Source organism: Rhinolophus sinicus, chromosome 9 (genome assembly GCF_057876585.1).
Source record: "Rhinolophus sinicus isolate RSI-liver-muscle chromosome 9, RSI-T2T, whole genome shotgun sequence".
Taxonomy (NCBI): domain Eukaryota; kingdom Metazoa; phylum Chordata; class Mammalia; order Chiroptera; family Rhinolophidae; genus Rhinolophus; species Rhinolophus sinicus.
The window spans coordinates 11,799,158-11,817,239 of record NC_142509.1 but is presented as its reverse complement, the minus strand read 5'-3'; the positions used below and the strand labels follow the sequence as shown (position 1 = coordinate 11,817,239).

Genomic DNA, 18,082 nt, shown 5'->3' with positions numbered 1-18,082 from the left:
CACTACCCTCAAATGTCACCTGTGCTCTTTGAGAGACCTGGGCATGGAAAAGTTAGGCTCACCTAAATTTGCAAAAACCAGTCAGGGCTAGAACCCCTGTGTTTCTCATTTTTCAGGTCCAGGCCAAGAACTGGACCCAAGTGTTCTGTCTCCTGGTCCAAGGTCCCATCTCTGTGAGAATACCTACAAAACGACATTTACCAGACCACCCTACATTTTGCTTCAAAGGCAGCCAGGCTTCCCCCATCAGGACAGAAGAAATCCCATGGTCTTTATGCTAAGGAATCTCAACAGATTGAGAAAATGCTCCAGAGAATGGCAGTTTTGCAGCTGTTTTATAGATTTGTACAAAGGAGGAGATGTAAGGAGGGTTACATGAAATCCACTGGTGGTAGATTAAGAGGGTGGGAGAAAGTAAAGGGGGCGAATCCCTGGGGTTGGATAAAGATTAAAACAGAGAGAAACATACTTCTTTTACATTGGTGGGTACAGGATAGATAATAATTAACATTTACAGCACATAGAGATGATACTCGATGGAACAAGATAACAATGAGGGGGGTTCTGTAGTCTCAAGCTCTGCTGCTGTGGCTGTGCCTTTGGAGGTCTGGAAAAGGAGATTACTCTGACATTTAAAGGTGTGTTATCTTAGTAGATGCAAAAACACAATAGATAGGTTCACTTAAGGTAAAGATTGACCTTTGTCAAGGAAGCTACAGGCCTAGGAAGTGACTCCCCACCATGACCTTTTAGTTAGGAATTTTCATGTTCAGACCATCCTATGTTGCTTTCAGTCTCTGAGTTTGTAAGGCCCATGATGCAGGCCTCCCTTGAACTTGTCAGGTTTAGTATGTGGCTTCTTTCTCATCCACACTGGTCACCATGGAAAAAGGAGCCCCAGATTGTCATCATAAGACTAAGCTTTTATGTGGCTGTCATGTTGCTGTGCTTACAGGAAAAGATAGGCTTAGTGCACAAGCATTTGTCCCAGTGACAAGCGTTTGTCCCCTTATAATTTAATAAACTATTTTCTTGTTGTTGACAAGGCTCACTTGATATTCATTGAGCACCTGTGCTAGGTGCTGGGGACACAGCAGAGAACAAGACTGTCGGTGTCCCTGCCCTACAGTCTGGTGGACACTAGTCTCTCAGGCTTGATCAGGTGTGCCTGCCCGCCACAGAGCAGAGACACATTCAGGGCCTAAGGCAGGGGTGTTGAACCCAAAAGGCTGGGCAACAGAGAGGTGCCCTAGGTAATGCCACAGGCTAGGAAGGGTGCTCTGAATGGACCAGTCCTCAGGGAAGCCTGTCCACCCTCTGCAGACAGCAGCCCTCCCCTTGCAGGCTCTGTGATGTCTGCAGCTGCCTTTCCTACAAATCACTTGAATTAAAGAAAAAATGCATGCCATTTTCTTTCCTCAAGGCAGGCAGGAATCCAAAAGGGAGGGCATTGGCTCTGCCCAGCAGGGTGTGCATTCAGCTCAGTCTCTGCCTCTGCGCTGTGCGGAGATTTGAGTGGAGGGAGAATTTCCCACTCTTTAAACTCAGCCACAGGCCACATGATTCTGGAGAGGACGGCTAGCCGGTGAGCAGAGAGCCAGGGTCCTAGCAGATCTGATTCCTGTCTCTGGACAGGCTCCACTCCCGCCAGGGCTCAGGTACCCCAGAGCCTCACAATACCCACAGGAGCCAGGGTCATCAGGGTGGTGATGCAGTGCCCAGACCGTGGCTTTCCCAACTTCCCCAAGGCATACCTCCGACCTGCTCTGTTTCAGCTAAAGAAAGCAACTAAATTTTGCCAACCTCCCTCAAAGCACCGAGGAGTGACTGAGCAGCCCCTCCCAGGCTCTGATCCAAGATTTCTGCCCTCCTCGTTCATTACTTCTTTCGGTCTTACCGCCGCACCCCCTAAACACGCGCGCGCTCACACCTGCACCTGCGGGCACGCACACTCATGCACACGCGAGCGCTCACACCTGCATCCACAAGCACACAGACCTCCGTCCTTTGCAGCTGCAGGACCAGAGGCACACCCAGTACCGCTGCCGAGTGTAGCGGGAGGTGGCGCAAGCCTGGGGGAGGGAGTGAAGAGCCACCCGCCCTTCCCTCGCTGTGGTTCTCTCTCCACCTTCCAGGATCCGAGTCTTTCAAAACTGACGGTGTCCCCGGATCACGTGGGAAGCCCGCCCCCACCCCACCTCCACCCCCTCTGCCTTTGCCTGTGGCCCTTTAAATCGGTTATTACACATTATTGCACAGAGATCCGTTTGTAGTAAGGGGCAGAAGCGGAGGAGAACAGGGGACAGAAGAAGGCGGAGGGGAGAGAGAAAGGAGGGGAGAGCGAAGAAGGGGGGTGGGGGGGAGGGAGAGAGAGAGAGAGAGAGAGAGAGAGAAGAGCGGAGAGAGAGCCTCCCGCTGCTCTCGCTGGAGAAGGGAGTGACTGAGGGGTTGGCGAGGAAGGGACAGGATGGCTTAGAAGCCTCTGCTCACAGAACCCACGACAGGGAGAGGCTCTAGGCAGAGTCTGAGGCTGCTGTAATGGCTGGGGCTGGTGAGTCCCCTCAAGGGCCCTGAGAGCCCCCTGCCCCGCCTCTAAGGGACACCCCAGAAGTTAGCATCAGTGGGACTTGGAAGCTCCGATTGCAACAAGTAAGTTGTTTTGTTTTCCTCTTCCATTCCTCCCCCAGCTTACCAGATCTGGAAGGTAGGACGGCATTCTCAAGGTGCCCAGTACCCCTAACAGCCAGCTTTGACCAGAAACCAGCTTGTTTAGGAGCTGGTGGGGACAGGAAAGGGCTTAGGGTGGGTCCAAAGTTCAGCCAGGAAATCTGAATTCTCCATCGTGGGAGGGCTGCCTTGGGCAGGGTAGTTTTGCCTCCAGAGAGCTAGCTGTAAGGCTATCAACATCTCTGTTCTGGTACTAGAGCAGGAATTCCTTAGGGTCTCCTGGAAAGCCCCCTTGGTCTTGTGAGAGGCAGAGGGGGGAGGAGCATCGTTCCCCTGGGAAGTGGAAGTGGCTCTGCCTTTAGGTGGGGTGTAGAGGGCCAGGGTGGGGTGGTGAGCGCTGTCAACCTTAGATCCTTAGCTTAATCTTGCTTTCTTTAAAGTCTGGCCAAATTGGATGCACGGCCTTGCTATTTCTGTCCTCTTGTTGCCCAGTCACTTCCTGCATGCCTCCCTATCTCTTTTTAAACATCTTTCAAACTGTTCAGAAAGGCCGGGGGTCAAGGCACCAAGGGCAGGGAGAGGGAATAGGGCATGGCCTGGCCATTATTCCCATTTTCCCAACCCACGGATGTCCCTGAAGAGCTGTCTGTGTCTACCCTCAAACAGGGCTTCCCTCTGCGGCCCTTATGCAGTGTGGGCTCCCCAGATCACCTCTGGCCCTCAAAGGCTCAGGGCCTGACTCCCAATTTCAGGTCAGGTAAGGCCAGTCCGGCAACACCAGAAGGTGAGTGGGCACATAATGTTTGCTTTGTGTCAGACTGTGCCCAGTACTTCTGAAGGAGCTGAAGCTCTCCTTTGATCCTTTTAATGGAACAGATGTTATCATCCTCAGTCTATAGGTGAGAAATTGCAGCTTAGCGAGGATGTGTAACTTTTGGAGGTACACAGCTTACAAGTGAGATTCCCACCAGGGTGTCTCCAAAGCAGACCTTTTTTTCCATCACTAAGCTAAGCATCATAGGTGCTTTGTAGTTCACAAAGCATTTTTCCATGGGGGAGAGAGGCAGTGAAAAGAAGCTCATATTTATGGAATCAAGTACTGAGCTGGACACATTCATATGAGTTAATTTGGACACGAGTCCTGAGGTAGAGGTCATTCCACTGGCTTTATAGATGACACCAAAACTTAGAGAGTTCTGAGCACTACTCATAAATGGCAGAGTTATTAACTTCTAAACCTTGTCCTCTGACTTCAAACCCAGAATCTTGCCACTGTCAAACACTAACCCTGGAAGGTGTTCTGGCCTTCCCAAATCCATGCCTTTTTCTCAAACCCAGGTATAAATCGTATCAGCTGGCTGAATGAGGCCCTGGGGCTTCGTAGAATCTGAAGCAAGAGCCAGTGATGTGGGGGTTGGAGAGAAAGGGCCCCTGGTTGGGTTCCGACACAGAACTCTTGGTCAGCATGACTGCGACCTTAAACTATTGATGTGACCTGAGGTGGCCTCACTCCACTTAGAGGCCTAAGGCAGCGCCTTCAGTGGGGTACTCAGGCTCAGGGTGTGTGTTTCTTTGCACTAACATCAAGGAACTGTCACTTAATGAATGCTTACTATGTGACATTAGGCGTTTTATGTATGTGATGAGATTGTTTTTGTTTATTTTCCCCTCCACTGCTTTTCCCACGACTCTTCCCTCTACCTCCCGTCATCCTGACTCTCTACAGAATCCTGTACCCAAACACTCTGAACCTAAGTTCACAGGGTAGAGACTTACCACCTAAGGCTAGGGGAAAACAATCAAACAAACAAAACCCCATTCTTTTAGCTTGGAAGGAACTGGGGAGGGGGGCATTTAGCAAGTGATTATTACTTGTCAGGCTCTGTTCATTAATTATGACATTGATAATAAATTATTTCCACAGCATAAATGATTAGAACAGCACCAGAGCCACCATTGGAAGACAAAAGCTCACACAGAGAACTTGTCTGCATGGTTCACAAAAGCACAATGCTCCCTATCCTCCCCAAACTGTGTCCTAGATTCATTCACTCTAGCTTGCCGACAGAAGGGGGATCACTCAGACATAGGTTCTCCTGTCCTCTCCAAAAGGCAGGGCACAGTGCTGGCATTCCTCACAGGAGGTGCTTCTTATTTAAGCAGCACACCCTGAGTAAACAGAGAATGAGTGTACACCATCCCACAAGCAGAACAGCCATGGGAGCAGGAGGAAGTGTGAGCAGAGAAGGGGCTGTGGGAAGCTAGCTGCCTTCACTGGGGATGAAGTCAAGTCCCAGTGGGGTCCCCAACCTGGGCACCCCTGAGTCTTCAGGGCACATCCTGAGCAGTGCAGAGCTCAGGGGGCCCAGCAGAAACATCAGTATGACTCTGTCACTAACATTATCTCAGCCTCACTGCCCCTGGCAGACTGTGCAGCAAGATCACTTTGGAACTTTCTGCAAGCACTTGCCTGGGTTTCTTGTCCAGAAGCAGTTCTGGTCACCTGTGATGAAGTTAACCCTACAGCAGACAAGAGATAACTAGATAGCCCGTTCTCTACTTCTCATTTGCTCTGAAAAGGACCTAGTCCTCTATGCCTTCTGTGGTCAAAGCGACGAAAGGTGTACTGTGCATTCAAGTACTGAAAAACCATGTCTACTTCTATTTTTTGTTTTTAAATCAGTTCAACAACCATTTATTTGATCACCTAGCATCTGCCAGGAATAATTAATTTTTGAAAACCTTGGAATGTGGTTATGCTTTCCACTTAGGAGAACGTTAGCAAAAGCTTGCGTTTTCTGAGTAATACAGATTGATTATTTAGGTAGTGGGGTGGAGGGTGATGGAGAGGAAGGAGGGGCCCAGCAATCCATTTGGTAGTTGGAAGGAGCCATTTTCACTGTGTTTGAACTACAGACAGGCCGCTGAGAGCTGGCAGTGTTTCTAAGAGAGGGGCCATCATCAGATCTCTGTTAAGACAGTTGTCAGCCATGGAGTTATTTTCCTGTTTTTCCTAAAGACAAGAAGAATGGGAGTTCAGATACAAAAATTGTAGGGAGACATTTGAGGGGAAAAAATACCTGATTGTATTTCTCTAGGAGACTTGTGGAATGGCTTTCACCGGAATAATTTAAAACAGAGGGGACAGTTTCCCTTTCCTGAGACCCTGGCTGCTATGGTGGCCCTGCCAAGGCACCATAGCTTATCTGGTTCCTCCTACCTTGACATTCTGATAAGTGAGCTATTCTAGTCAACAGAACACAGGCTGGCAGCAACCCTTGCCAACAGCCATGTTAAGTTAAATGTCAGAGCCAAACCTTTAACACATGACCCTGGAGATCCAGGCTGGTGCATAAATGTTAAGTTCCATTATCATTCCAGACTAGAGTGGGCTGCGGGGCAACGGTCAGGGATAATCTGATCTGTTCGGCAGGTGACAACAGCACTTCCTGGTCACCAAGGGTCAATCCATCTGGCAGCCAGAGGCTGGGGTGGGGGTGAGAGGAGAGAGCATGACAAGCTTTTAGTCTCTCATTCTCATCTTCTGTGACTTGGATGTTTGTGGCTGGCTGTGCGGCTCACCCCTTCGTCTTTTCTCACACTTCAGGCTTCCTCCCTTAAAATCAGGCAGGCCCTGAAGCCATCATCCTACTTTATCACTTGCTGCTCATAAAGGAAAAGGGGGGAAAAGCAAGGGCTGAGAAATTGCCATCTGGGAACAAACCTGCGTCCTGTGCCTTGCCCTCAGAGTCTGCTCCCCTCCCAACATGTGCTATTGAGCACTTGATACTCAAAGCCTGGCCAGGAGGAAGGTTGTGAAAGCACCAGGGGTGAGGTGCTGCCTCTGCTCCAGGAAGCTGGCCATCCAGCGGGGACAACAGATCCCACAGGTGCCCGGGTCCCAGAGACCCTTACAGACAAAGGAATAACAGCCAGCTAACATGGGCTATGGCAGAGCGACTTCACTGGACATCAGGCTATGCTGGCCTCCCAGTCCCCAGTCAGGCTGCCTCAGTCACTTTGGAAAGTTCCCTTTGTTGGATGAACTTAAAATCACTCATATATGCCTCCAAAACTGTGTACAGAGCTCCTACCACAGGCCAGACCTTGTATAGAAACCTGTGATGAAGATTAGGTCATATACACACCCTGCCGGCCCTACCTTGGATAGCTCTCTCTGAACTGGGGAAGGCAGGCGTGCTTGTGAATACATTACAACACTGCAATAAGTGCCATTAAAGAGATGGAAGGAGGACAGAAGGAGGGCCAGTGAGAACCAGAGAAGTCTTTCCAAAGGGGCTTGGAAAACAGGAAGGTTTGCAGAGATGGTGGAAAAGAGTAGGGAGCCCAAGGAGGGAACTGGAGAGCCCAGCTCCACGGCCCTGAGTGAGCTCTGGGGAAACCGGCCCTGGTCCTGTTCTTCATCTGTTTGGATTTCCCAATTTCTTCTCTTAAATGCTCACACTCAGTCATATTTTATTTCTTTTTTTGCTCTTCCTTTTTCTTTATAGTTTGTCCCCTTTTTTCCCCTTCGCGTTTGTCTTTTTTTCTCACTCATTCTCTTCACCATAAATGCCCTTTACTGATTCTCTAGTTCAATCCCTTTTCTGCTGCATTCATTCTTTTATTTCTTTTGAGATAATTATAAGTTCACATGTAGTTTAAGAAATCATGCAGAGCGCTCCTATATTCTCTACCCAGTTTCTCTCAATGGTAACAGCTTGCAAAACTATAGTTATACTATTTTTAAAAATTGGCAATAAAACAAATTTCCCACAGCAAAAGAAACACTCAACAAAATGAAAAGAAAACCTAAAGAATGGAAAAAATATTTTCATACTACACACCTGATAAAGAGTTAATACCCAAAATATATAAAGAACTCTTACAACTTAATAGCAAAAAATGAGAAAAGAATCCAATTTAAAAATGGGCACAGGATCTGAACAGACATTTTTCCAAAGAAGACATACAATGGCCAACAGGCAAATGAAAAGATGCTCAGCATCACTAATCATCAGGCAAATACACATCAAAACCACAATGAGGTATCACCTCACACCTGTTAGAATGGCCATCATGAAAAAGACGAGAGATAAATGATGGCGAGGATGTGGATAAAAGGGACCTGTGCACTGCTGGTGGGTATGTAAGTTGGTGCAGCCGCTATGGAAAACAGTACGGAGATTCCTCAAAAAATTAACGATATAGCTGCCATATGTCCTAGCAATTCCACTTGTGGGAAAATATCCAAAGAACATGAACACACTATGTCAGAGATACCTGCGCCACGATGTTCACAAGAGAAATATTGGCAACAGCCAAGGCATGGAAATATATATATGTTTCGTCCACTTTATCAATTGCATTTCCCTAGCGGCTAATGACCTCTTCATTCCATATGGAATTAGATATATGTATGGAATGGAATTATATATATATAATTATTATTCAGCCATAAAAAAGAATGAAATACTGCAATGACATGGATGGACCTTGAGAGTATTATGCTAAGTGAAATAACTCAGACAGAGAAAGACATATATTGTTCGATCTCATTTATGGTGGAATCTGAAAAACAAAAACAAAACAAAGACATAGAAAAAGACATCAGACTTGTAGTTACCAGAGGTGAGGGGGGAGGGGGAATTGGGGGAAAAAACCTTTCCATCACCACAAAGATCCCTCATTGCTGCCCTTTTATATAGCCACAGCTACTTCCTTCCCCTCCTGTCCCCTCCTTAGCCCCTGGCAACTACTAGTCTGTTCTCTATTTCTACAGTTTTTGTCAGCTCAAGAATATTATATAAAATAGAATCATACGATCTGTCACATTTTGGAACTGGCTTTTTTCCCTCAGTAGAAGTCTCTGGAGATTCATGTGTGGATGTGTGTGAATTGCTGTATAGTATTCCATGGTGTGGAGGTACCATAGTTTCTTAACCATTCACCTCTCGAAGGACATCTAGGTTGCTTCCAGTTTGGAGCTTTTATGAATAAAGCTGCTTTAAATATTTGTGTACTGTGTGAACATAAGCTTTTGCTTCTCTAGGATAAGTGCCCAAGTGCAATTAATGGTTCATGTGATAGTTAAATGTTTAGTGTGGTTTTTTTTAAGAGACTGCTTTCCATAGTGGCTGTACCATTTTACATTCCCACCAGCAATGTATGAGTGATCCAGTTTCTCCACATCCTTGCCATCACTGGTGTTGTCGCTATTTTTAATTTTAGCCATTCTGATAGATATACAGTGATATCTCATTGTTGCTTTCACTTGCATTTCCCTAACGGCTAATGATCTCTTCATGTGCTAATTTCTTTCCATAGATCTTTATGTCTTTTGCCCATTTTCTAATTGGATTGTTTGTTTTACTGCTGAATTTTGAACTTTGAGTTCTTTATATATTCTAGATTCTAACCCTTGTCAAACATGTAGTTTGCAAATATTTCTTAGAACTCTGTGGCTTGTCTTTTCATCTTCTTCACAGGGCCTTTTTGGAGCAGATGCTTTTAATTTTGATGAGGTCCAATTTATCAGTTTTTTATTCTATGAATCAGGCTTTGGGTTTTGAGTCTAAGGACTGTTTGTTTGAGTCTAAGGATCTTGAAGTTTTTCCTATATGTATTTTCTAAAAGTTTTATAGTTGTATCTTTTACATTTAAGCCCATGTTTTGCTCTGAGTTAATTTTTGTATAAAGTTTTAGGTCAAGTTTCACTTTTTTTGCCTATGGATGTCCAATTGCTCTAGTACTGTTTGTTGAAAAGACTGTCTTTCCTCCACTGAATTCCTTTTTCACTTTTGTCAAAAATCAGTTGGGCATACGAGGTGTGACAATTAAATTTGCGAACTTGTTGCAATGATGTTGCTAACCTTTTTTTTAATATCAGAGGGATTATTCGGTATGAATTTGTACCAACTGAACAAACAATTAACCAAGTTTACTATTCACACAGCTGAAAAGGCTGCGTGAAAAAGCTAGACGAAAACGACCTGAACTTTTCGCCAACAATTCATGGCTCTTGCATCACGACAATGCACCAGCTCACATGGCACTGTCTGTGAGGGAGTTTTTAGCCAGTAAACAAATAACTGTATTGGAACACCCTCCCTACTCACCTGATCTGGCCCCCAATGACTTCTTTCTTTACCAAAAGATAAAGGAAATATTGAAAGGAAGACATTTTGATGACATTCAGGATATCAAGTGTAATACAACAGCTCTGATGGCCATTCCAATAAGAGTTCCAAAATTGCTCTGAAGGGTGGAGTAGGCACTGGCATCAGTGCATAGCTTCCCAAGGGGAGTACTTTGAAAGTGACCATACTGATATTCAGCAATGAGGTATGTATCACTTTTTCTAGAATGAGTTCGTGAACTTAACTGCCTGACCTCTTGTCTGCAAAGGTCTCTTTCTGGGTTTTCTGTTCTGTTTCTTTGATTTATGTGTCCGTCAATACCACATAGTCTTGATCACTGTAGCTATATAATAAGTTTTAAAATTGAGTAGACTGATTTTGTTCACTTTATTCTCGTTCAAAATTGTTTTACCTCTTCTAGTTTCTTTGTCTTTCCATATAAATTTTAAAATAATTTTATCTATATCTACAAAAAAATCATGTGGGATTTTGATAAGAATTTCATTAAATCTATATATCAATTTGGGGAGAACTGACATTTTACTGTAGTGTATCTTCCTATCCATAAACACAGTTTATTTCTCCATTTATTTAGATATTCTTTGAAATCTTCCATCAGCATTTACAGTTAACAGCAGTTCCTTTTTATCAGCCATGACCTAACTCTGTGCCCTTAGCATATCACTTAGTTTCTCAGACCTTCATTTTACTTTCTGTAAAATGGGTACAATAATAACTACCTTGAAATGGCATAGAAAGGGTCAAATAAGACAGCAAATGAGAAGTGTCTGGCTCTAAGTATTCAATGACTTGTTTCTCTTTGACTGATTCTCTTAACTGTTCTTTCTGTTCTTCCCAACTCTCATTTTGATGCCTACATTTGCTTTCACTTCTCTCATTGTCTTTTCTTTTCATCTGTTGTTTTCTTAATTTTCTTTCATTCTCAACCCCTATTCTAATTGCCTTCACTCTAGTCTTCTCTTATCTCGCTGGCTTTCCTGTTTCATTCATTCTGCCATGATATTTGTCTCATTCCTGTTTATTGGATGATTTGGGGGTATTCGCTTTTCCTTGTTTTCCTTCAACTTAGAGTGTGACTCCAGAGTCAGTCATCCTGGGTTCAAATCCAGATCAAGAACACTAGCAGTTTACACACCATCCCTTGTGCCTCAGTTTCTTCATCCATAAACTAGGGGAACCTACCTCATATCTTTTCTGAAACAATGAAATGAGTTAATTCATATAAAGCTTTTAGAATATAATCTAATATATGGAAACTCCAATAGTTTTTAGCTATAATTATTAGGATTTTACCTATTATGTCCTGTGTCTCTGGCCCTGTCTCACTGGCTCTCTTGCCGTCTATCACATCTCCTCCCCTCTGCCCCCCCGTTATTTTTTTTACTTGTATATAAGTATTTTCATATTTACATCTCTTGCTTTCACTATACCCATCTCATATTCCCTAATCGTCATTGATAAATTGGCACCAGCCCAGGAAATCTGTCCCTGGGGCTGTAGAGAGGAAACAAGTGGTTTTTCATTTTGATTTAATTATTAATCTCCTTTATTATTTAATGCAGATTACATACTCGCAGTGCAGGTTTGCAGTGAAGAGAATGTATTATAACTGTGCTGCTTGCTTTCAAAGAGATAGCAGGCTTAAAAAGGAAAAATACTGGATAGACAGATACAAATGTGGGGAAAATGTAAAATAAATTAATTTGATTTGCATGCCCTTCTATTCATGATTTTTCAGACATCTTCTACAGGGGTTTTGGAAGGTAAATCTGGATCATGGCCAGTAAGCCATGGCTAAGTATTGAGATGAGTGGATGGATGTAAGGACCCCATGGGTGGCCCACAGCAGCCTTCCAAGGAGGGAAATGAAGTATTTCATCTTAAACAAATGAGAGCCAAATAAGTTGAGAACCTTAGTCACAAGCTTGCAGCCTGTTCCATAGATGCATAGCTCAATAATTAGCTACGCATGAAATGTTAAATTGCTTGAAAGGTACTCACATGTGATTAAGCCTTTTAAATCTACATTCCATACCTTGCATTAAACCTAATTTTGCCATTTTAATAATTGCTGAGTATATTTGGACTCACTTAGATATACTCAAATGGATCTTTTAAAGACCATAAAAAATGATCTTTTTGTCTCTGTATTCATTTTTCCAAAGATTTGAACTCCACAAGCAAATGCCAGATCTGTCGGCTCCCACTTCAGATGAGAACTCTGTCTTCCTTTAAAAACCCTGAGCGAAGCACCATTTAATGCTCCTTTTTTTCCTTTCATCTTTATTGTGAACTCCCAATAGTTTTGTTTCTTTAATGACAAAGTAAGCATGGGATTAGTCCATAGCGCTTCTAGTAGGGTGCATGTTTCTCTCCAGATACCATAAAATAATGCTCAGGGGTTTATTACCTCCTTAGAATTGTGGTGGAGAATGCTCCAAGGATGCAATCTAATGAGCTGCCCATTACCTTCCCCTCGTATGAGCTGCCCAAGGCTCTGAAGGTCCCAGGCTCACCTGATGCCCTTTGTGCCACCTACTGGCCCCCTTCACTGTCCAGCCAGAAATCAGGGCCACCAGTTAGACTTATTGTTAAATCTCTCAGTGTTTTACATTACATAAAACTTCACCTTCTCTATTTCTGTGTCTACAATGCCATCATCTTGGGAGTTGACCAGCACCGTGTGCCCTGGGCAAGCCACAACTATCCAACCATGAAGTGGGACTAATATAATAGGGGTCTCATGAGCCAATCCAAGAGTTTTGAAAGAACCCCACAGAGAGGCAAATTATCATTATTATTCCATAATACTTCCATCTAATAATAATACTGGAGTTATTTCCTACCTCATACCCGCTCTTAACCTGTAACAGTTCAGGTAAGGGGACCATTATACTGGTTCTTGGCAGGGTAGGATATTTCTGATAAAATGGCAGCTATTTCATTGATATTATGATTCCTGTGGATAGTTCCATTTCCTACATAGGATAGAGACCCAGGGTTGGGATCTATGGAGAAATGTATAATTCAGGCCCAGGAGAGTCAGGACTATAATTCAGGACCAAGGTCACACTCTGTTTAGTGCTCTGGATTTCGATGGGCATCGAGTGGGAGAGTGGGAAAGCATGGGCTCTTTAGTCAGGCCGGTGTCATTCAAAAGCCAGGTGCTGCTGCTCACTAGCCATGTGACCTTGGGCCAGTTATCTACCTTCTCTGAGTCTCAGTCTCCTTATCTGTACAGTGGGCACATTGTACTCACTCCACAGTGTGGCTGAGCTGATTAAGTGAGATAACATAGATAAGGCAGCTAGTGCAGAGTAGCACATACAGAAATGTCACTTCTGGGGCTATTCTGCAAAGAAAAACAAGAAGTCAGCAGAAGCCGCTGCAGGAAATACATTGAACATATGTTTAAAACAAAAGCAAACAGAGTGCAAAGGGCACAGGGAAAGCGGCACAGATGGGTAGATTTTCCCCAAGAGCTTGCTCTGGTCATGGTGTCTCTGAGTGAAAACTAGGAACATTTAAGTCACTCTGGGAACAACTTCAGCCCTACATTCACATTGCCACCCTGACTTTGATCTAAGTTATAATCCCACTCACGCTGAGGACCAGATTCCAGAGCTCCTCTTGGAGGGGCAGAGGCAGCCCCAGGACGGGGGCCTGGGATGCTTGGGGAAGTAAGACCTGTGACACCCCCAGGAAAGTCATTCTGAGCAGTCTGATGCAGCAGGGCCCCCATCCCCTGAGACTTCCTCACCCGCCTTACCCAGTGGCTCCCTGGCAGAGGCCTTAGCAGCTCAGCAATCAAGAACACGGTGTGCAAGGGTAAGGAAGTGTCCCATCTGACACAGCCTGTTCCTCCATCCACATGATCCCTGACTCCATGTTCCACTGAAAGCCCCTCCCCCTGCTCCTGGCACACTTTCCTCCTCACACAGCCATGAAACACCGTTGCACTCCAGAGAGAGGGGTGCCAAAATTCCCTTTAGCTATGGCAGACCTCAGCAGAATCCTCCCTCTTGGGAACTCGGCTTAAAACAGAGCTAGCAGGAGTATGCGTTGCTCGAGCCCTCATGAGTCCATGACATGAGGAGCATTCTGGGCATAAAAACCAGCACATGTGGTCTACCGCCACCCCCCTCGCAAAGCTCCGCAGTCCTATCTTCCCAGGATGCCCTAATTGTTGATACTCAGCATCCATGACATCTGAGCCAGTGACCGCTTGGGAGGTGACCTAACCCACTGTCCTCTGGAGAGGGAGCTCCCGCCACCTTCTCTGAAGTATTTATAGTCAGAAATCTCTCCCAACTGAGAACCACTTCTACTGGCAGTGAAATGGAGGACTGTAATGCTTACCCAAGACTGATCTCTGCAGCATACTTACAGGGGGTGCAGTTGGAAATGGCAGCTAGGCAGAAGATGCATTGTAAGAACAGGCGTGTCATGGCAGCCACCTGCATGATGGAGGGGATGGGTGGGGGGACAACACTGTGGACATAGACACGGGGCTGGTGGGAACAGAGGGAGAAAATCATTGACCTCTGCTTCTGCTACGGTGTGAGTCCCAGATTGGCCTCCTGGTTTCCTTCGTGGCAGACTCATTAGTGCAAACAGGAAAGCTTTGAGGAGAATGTATTGACGTTGCCACAACCTCTTACCTCCACGCTCAGTGTAACTCAAAGTACAACCCAACACGTGCATGTGAGGAAAGACTCTCTCCGACTCAGGAGCCCAGAAGCATAAATTGGTAGCTGACAGAATGAATCTGACTCACAGATACATTTTCTTAGGCTAGCTCAGTGTTTCAAAATTGCTGAATTAGTTGGTGACATTAACAAAAGAAATTTCATATTTAAAAGCCTTCATTTCTAGATTTTCTGGAGAAAGAAAGTGGAAGATCGTGCAGCACTAGCTCCACGTTCTTGCATGGCTAGAGCTTATTTAGCTGGAACTGAGTCACTGTGGCCCCCTTTACGATTTCATGTGTGCTCAGCTCAACCTCAGTCCCACCACTCCCTGTTGGTCCCCAAAACCCAGAGCAAGTTTTGATTGCTTTGACCATGTGTTCATATAATTGATTGCTTTTCCTAAAATAAAGAGAATTCTCCCTTTTTAAATCTTTTTCTCTCTCAAAAATATGAAAAATGAAAGTGTGAGAAGACTTCATATTTGAATGAAAACAGGAAAAATTGCATCATCTGGTCAATAAGCATCAGCAGTGTGTCTGTGTTGAAAGAAGCAGCAGGTCTGTTCACTGACCTCACTCATCTGCCTTTGAAGGCAGCAGAGTTTGGTACCAACGTCATAGGTTCTGGTTACTACAGTGTGCACACCCCAGTAAGCTAAAATATTCACGAGTGACAAGGTATTCGTGCCCCCTCCTAGCTTAGATAGAGGAAAATCCAGCCATGAATTGTTATGAGTGAAACTGGTGGCTGCTGGTTAGTGGTCTCTGCCTTATAAGGGACCATATTGTCCAAACAGAGACTCTTCTGGGATTGAACAGGGCACTCAGTGATTATTCCAGAACAACAGATGTTAGCTGGGACATGTGGACACCCTGTCTCCTTGGAGCAATTAGTGACCTGTGGGAGCAAATATTGCTGTAGTTAAAAAGAGTCAAGAAGCAGCTGTAAGCATAAACAGGGGACGTTTAGCTCTGGAGGAAAGCAGAAGAGTGGGTGGAGGATATAGCCCCAACAGGAGGAAAGGGGGATGGTCCCAGCTCTGCTGTACAGCCAGGGCACAACGGGCACAGAGCCATATATCATAAACTGGTTTCCTGACACAGAGCAGGATGTGTCGGCTGGCTGTCTCCTGCGCTATGTATTTCAAGGCCTGACCCCCACGGAGGCTCAGAACCACTGATGACCAGGTCAAACCCCAAGGGACCAGGAGGAACAACCTCAGAGGCAGCGGTGGCTGCTTTTAGAGGCTTTGGAGTTAGACATACCTGGTCTTGCCACTTAAAAGCAGAGTGGCCTTAAGCAAATCACTCTTCTTTTGTGATCTGTCAATGAGGCTACTAAGACGGACTTAATAGATTTGTTTGCATATTACATGAGGCGGTGCATAAAAAATACCCAGCACAGAGATGGCACATAATGGGTGCTCCATACCTGACTATTAGTATTGTCTGCTCCCCAGTTTCTCAGGTCAGGAAGGCTCACCCCCCCCCCTTCACCAAGGCTTTCCTGACTCTTTCTCATCCACCCTGGCCAAGCAGAATTAAGAACTGTGCCTTGGTCTCTCTGTCACTCTCTGTTGCCCTGATTGTCGCCTTTGTGTTGCTGGCATACATGAGCTCACTGAAGGCAGAAAACAGAGCTGTGGTCCTTAGTCTAGGTTGCTTGTTAGAACCCCCTGGGGTCAAGTTCTCTGGGCTGGGACATAGGCCTCAGCGTGGCATCCAGCTCCCAGCTGATTCCAACCTGCACCCAAGCTGGGGGCTGGATTGAGGAGCAGCAGCATTCACATCACTGGGAGCTCTTTGGAAAAAATGCAGATGCTGGTGTCGATGTCAGAACCATCCAAACCTGTACAGAATTTTATGAGTTTATTTGAGCCAAACTGACGACAACTGCCAGGAAGCAAAATCTCAATGGATTGAGAAACTGCTCCACATAATGGCAGTTTTGCAGCTTGTTTTATACATTTATACACAGGAGAAGGAGACGTAAGGAGGGTGACATGAAATCCATTGGTGGTAGATTAAAGAGGAGGGAGAAAGCAAAGTGGGGAAATCTCTGAGATGGATAAAAAGTACTTGTAAAACAGGCACATAATTCTTTTTTTTTTTAATTTTATTAAATTTATTGGGGTGACAATTGTTAGTAAAATTACATAGATTTCAGGTGTATAATTCTGTATTACATCATCTATAAATCCCATTGTGTGTTCATCACCCAGAGTCAGTTCTCCTTCCATCACCATATATTCGATCCCCCTTACCCTCATCTCTCACCCCCCACCCCCACCCCCCTTACCCTCTGGCAACCACCAAACCATTGTCTGAGGCACATAATTCTTTTACATTGGTGGGCACAGGAGAGTTAATCATTAACATTTTGCAGCACATAGGGATGGCATTCAGGGAACAAGATAACAATGAGGTGTTTTGTGCTCTGGTGGAGTGGGTTGTGCCCTGAGGGGTCCGGAAAAAGGGGTTACTCTGACATTCCAAGGGTATGCTATCTTAGATACAAAAAGGCAGTAGACAGGCTCACGTCAGGTAAAGACTGGCCTAGGTCAAGGAAGCTACAGGCTCAGTTAGGCATTTTTATGTTCAGATGTATGTGGCTTCTTTCAGTCTCTGAGTTTGTAAGGCCCGCCATGCAGACCCGCCCTGAGCTTGTGAGGTTTAGTATGTGGCCCCTCTTTGTCCACACTGGAAACCCCAGACCTACTGAATCAGAATTGCAGGAAACAAGATTCTGTGAATGGAAAGCACAGGAAGGCTGGTGAAGTGCTCTTCCACTTCCTCCCACCCCCCAGGGCTCAGCATAGAGCCAGCTTGCAGTAGCTGTTCGTGGGGGTTTCACTGACTGACAGAACTAATCTGTGTCACAGTTTCCAATGGGCTTTCACGCTTAACATTTCATGTACAATCACCTAGATATTTTTTGAACCCAAGTTCAAAAAGTAAAACCATGAAATATCCAGGAATTAAAGAATAGGCTTCCACCTAATTTGTTAAGAATAGGTGCAAAATGATGACGTTTTAAAATAACACACCTGATGGGTTTTTAAAGATTTATTACTACTGAGCTCTTTGCCATTAAACCTCAGAATGCACCAAAAAGAGTTTGTTGTTGTTGTTTGTTGTTGGTAAGGTTAGTGATGTGGAAAGCTGGGAAACCAGGTTTGGTCCCGTGGGAGGAGCCTCCTCATCCGTGTGGTGTGGGCACAGGCTCTGGGTGGCTGGGGTCGCTGGCGACGCCTCTTTGGCATAGAGAGGGTCAGACACTGGCTTCCGGCCACCTCGCTCGGTCCCCAGAGACAGGGCCTCTGTCTCTGCTCGCAGACCCCCTTGGACCGTCTCAGCGCTGTGTCTATCCCCGGCTTGGGGGAGGCGATGTGCCTGCGCGTCTTCCCCCACCTCCCCGAGGGGGAGCTGTCCCGGGATTAGAGGCAGAAGAGCAGCTACAGCTGCCCTTTCCTTTGGGGCGGGGGCGGCACTTGTCCCGGGATAGCTTGTTGAGAGAAGGGGTCATGGAAAGCCGAGCTCGCGGCAGGGCGACCAGGGCCCCGAT

General features: G+C 45.5%; 1 protein-coding gene across 2 annotated transcripts in view; it reads left to right on the top strand.

Annotated features, from left to right (window-relative positions):
* The first annotated feature begins 2,262 nt into the window (after positions 1 to 2,262).
* The window catches only part of KCNJ5 (potassium inwardly rectifying channel subfamily J member 5), a 30,419-nt gene continuing 14,599 nt past the window's right edge, over positions 2,263 to 18,082 (top strand). The window contains exon 1 of one of the 2 annotated variants that reach the window (XM_019713050.3): positions 2,263 to 2,649. The gene's annotated coding sequence lies outside the window, so the exon portion shown is untranslated. The remainder of the gene's footprint in view (positions 2,650 to 18,082) is intronic. The other variant, XM_088800828.1, reaches the window with a different exon arrangement.